This window comes from Gekko japonicus, unplaced genomic scaffold (genome assembly GCF_001447785.1).
Source record: "Gekko japonicus isolate JY-2015 unplaced genomic scaffold, Gekko_japonicus_V1.1 scaffold300, whole genome shotgun sequence".
NCBI lineage: Eukaryota > Metazoa > Chordata > Lepidosauria > Squamata > Gekkonidae > Gekko > Gekko japonicus.
This window is the reverse complement of record NW_015169179.1, coordinates 1015953-1019781: the sequence shown is the minus strand read 5'-3', so window position 1 is coordinate 1019781 and position 3829 is coordinate 1015953.

Genomic DNA, 3829 nt, shown 5'->3' with positions numbered 1-3829 from the left:
CTGCGAAACACGCTACGCTGTGTACAAATGTTTAAATGCATACTAGTAACGGCGACCATTGTGAAAGCGTTACGTTTCCCTCAACACAGCGGAGCTGAGGTTTATGGATTCAAAAAGTAAGCAGTCTCTTTCGCGGCCGTTTCCCCTTTCCTGCGTTACATCACGATTCGATTTCCCAGAAAAATGTAAAATGGAGGTGCACTGTTATATTTGGCGATAGGAAGTGATCGTGTCAGTGAGAAAAGTGTGTCGGGAAATTAAAGATGTCTGGTAAGTTTGTTACGTTGTGCTAAACCGGAGTCCAGCTGATTAGACTGATCTTTTTTTCCTTACTATCCTTTGCAATTCTAGAAGACCATACGTCAGTTGTGTATAGGAATTCTACTGTGAGTGGAATGTCCCACCCTTAGTCGAGAAAGTATTTGCAGCCTTTTTGTGTCCATTGGTTGGCTTCTGTGCTATTTGTGATGTTCTGGACAAGTTCAAAATGCTGTGAATGGCATGCAGCATTCTGAGTAGTAGCGAGTAGCTATTTTGGCTATACAGGGTTGCTTTCCGGAATAATTGGCATTTTTAGATGACACTAGAGGGCAGTAAAGGTTCAGAAATGGGCATAAGGGACAAAAGTGGTTTCATAAAAGCGACCAAACAGGAAAATAGATTTTCTCCCCTGCTCTAAATATGTTGCTTAGAAGTCCCACTGAGTTTAATAGCTCTTACTCCCAAATCAGTGTGCATAGGCGCACAACTTTAGGATTGGATTGCCCACACTGTTGGGCCCTCAGGTCAAGTTGAATTCCAGTGGGAGAACACACAGAGATGTGGGTTGGATAATTTTCCAGTACATTATTTCCCCATGGAAAAATTTCCATTTCTAAAGATTCATTGTTTCATAAAATTAATAACAATGAATAGATGCCATTGACAGTACATTATTAAGTAAGTTTCGTAGTTTCAAAATTGTAAATAACAAGCTTGCACTATACCCACTATTCCCTCTTTCCCTTCAGTGAAAGCCCCTATAGCCTCTCCCCCTTTCCTGCTTCCTTTTCTTCTTCCCACCCACCAGTCAACCTATTTTTAGCACATACAGACCCTGTCTTCAGTTTTCTATCTTTCTCTCCTCCGGCAGCCTCTCCATGAGAAAACTCTGCAAAGTTCCAGCCATTAGGCTGGACCGCCCCCTGTTGTGCAGAGGGCAGACTGTAAGGACTTGTGGGACACATCTCACTTTCCTCTGTATCTCACTCTCCACACTATTTCCCTCCTTCTTGCAACTCCTATATCCTCACCTTTCTCTGCTTCCTTCTCTCCTTCCCGCCCACTCACCAACCTACCTTTTATCTGCTACTGGCTTCTTCAGCTATATTTATTATTTAGTTATTTCATTCACACACACCTTTCTCCACAATAGGGACCCAAAGCAGCTTACATCAATTTCTTCTCCTACAATTTATCCCTGTAACAAGTCTGTGAGGTAACATAAGCTGAGAAAGTGTACCTGGCCCAAGGTCACCTGGTGAGCTTCCATGAGAGAGTGGTGATTCAAACCTGGGTTTCCCAGGTACTTGAAAGATCATATACAATTTATAATAGATGCAATCAAATTTGTGAATAAGAAGAGAAAGAAAGCAGCATTTCTATTTCTAGATGCAGAGAAAGTATTTGACAACTTAATATGGCCTTTCTTATTGCATGAGCTGTAGGTCCTGCATTCTGGAGCTGGATGCACGAAATATACTCGAACCAACAAGCAAAGAATTTAATTAATGGAAAACTAACAGAAGCAAGTTCAATTGAAAAAGGAACGCATCAGGGATGTCCTTTGTCCCCTTCATTATTTATACTAGCAATAGAGTTTTTAGCTGTAAACATTAGAGGAGATTACAGAATTAAGGGAATAACAGTGGATGATAAAGAGTTCAAAATGAAAAGTTATGCCGACAACATGGTTCTAACAGTCTTGAATACCCAGAAACCATTGCAATATGTAATTAAACATATTGAAGAATTTGGATCCCAATCAGGCTAAAAAATTAACATAAAAAACCCAAAAATGATAATGAAATTTTAAACACAACAATAAGAAGCGATTATAAAGAGCACAAAGTGTTCAACAGCCACGGACCCTATTAAATATTTGGGAATAAACGTGACTGGGCAAAACTGAAACCAGTGTAGTCAAAACAGATTAGTTATGAAGTTTGAAACTTAAAGCTTAAATGATGAATACAATTGTACCCCAACAGAAATAAGAATTATTGTATTTTATAGATAATACCTTAAAGTTATAATAAAGGGAAATCATTCTCTCTCCTATCTATCTATCTATCTATCTATCTATCTATCTATCTATCTATTATTAATTTGATTTCTATCCTGCCCTCCTCGCGGGTGGGCTCAGGGCGGGTTACAAAGTCACATAGTGACTAAAATAACAATAAATAGAAATTTAACAGTAAAATCCATATTAAAATCAACCAGACAGCAAACCAAAGTGAGCTTGCCATGATAACAAGCTCAGATGGAAGCATTTCAGAGTGGCGCAGCTGCATAGTTCGCTAGATGAAGATTATGTACTATATGACTGACAAATGTAATTATGTTGTATAACTCATTTCCCCCCTTTTTTCCTTCTCTTTTCTGTACCCTCACTGTTTTTCTAAAAACAAACAAACCTGGGCCTCTCAAATCTTGGTCTGAAACTCTAACCACTACCCACACTGGATTTTGTGGAGTGCCCGCTGTTGTAGTAAGCAGCTGGGCATGGGTGAATCATGGTATCAAGTTGCTCAGCAGTTGCTGCTACGTCTGACCCTCATAATTCCTCCTTCACGGGCCTAAACAGCCCTGGAAAGAACCCTGCCCCTTCCCTCTGCCTTTTACTGACAGGAACTAAGGCTTGGATACTGGCAATACTGCTGTGGTTGCCTAGCAATGCCCACTGAGGGAATTAATTTCTTAAAGCTACAGGTGCTACTTCTAGACTTTTGGGGAGTTTTAACCTCCCCCTTTTTCAGATTTTTCTGCAAAACTATGGCTTTTCTCAGGTGTGTAGAAACTATGGCTTTTCTCAGGTGTGTGACTGTCCATGGCTCCAGTCTCTGGATTTAAGTGTCCACAGATTTGGCAATGTTGACAATTGGGTACATTGATGATGATGTTTCTCAAGGAATTATTCCTAAGAAATGTGTGTGAGGGTCCATGTATGTTTTATTGATTTTGTAAACTGGGGGGATTAACTACAAATATTTATAACAATCCAAATTTTAAGAATTAAATTCACCTGATTGGCTGTGCAAGTCAAATCAAATCCAGAGCTAAAATTCTTATATACATGTCTCTTCCTTTCGGGGGGTTTTTCTGGAGAACTGACATCACTATGAGTACAAGGCTAGCCCAGCCACAGAGGCTTGGGGTCAAAATTTAAGAGATGTATGTAGGTCCCTTGAAGTGAGAGCTGCTGTCTGCACTTTGGACATATTCATTTTTTTTCCATGAATGGTTCAAAAAAGAAAAAAGAAATAATCAGAGAAAAGCCTTCCCTGCCCAAAACTTTGGAGAATGGCAACCAAGGGACCTAGAAGTCGCAGCTGCCTCTGCTGCAAAGGGAGGAAGACTCAAAGCCTTGGGTCTTTCCGTTGCCTCAATTCTATCGATGCCAGAAGCCTCCCATAGCTTTTCTCAAGCAGTGGCAGGTTTAGCTGAATCTATTACACCTGATATCACTTGCGAGGAATCAGAAGCTTCCATATCCACAGGTCATGGCTGGGATGAGTCTGGAGGCGAGATTCTGCCCCCTATTTGATCAGTGGGGATGGGAAGAGCG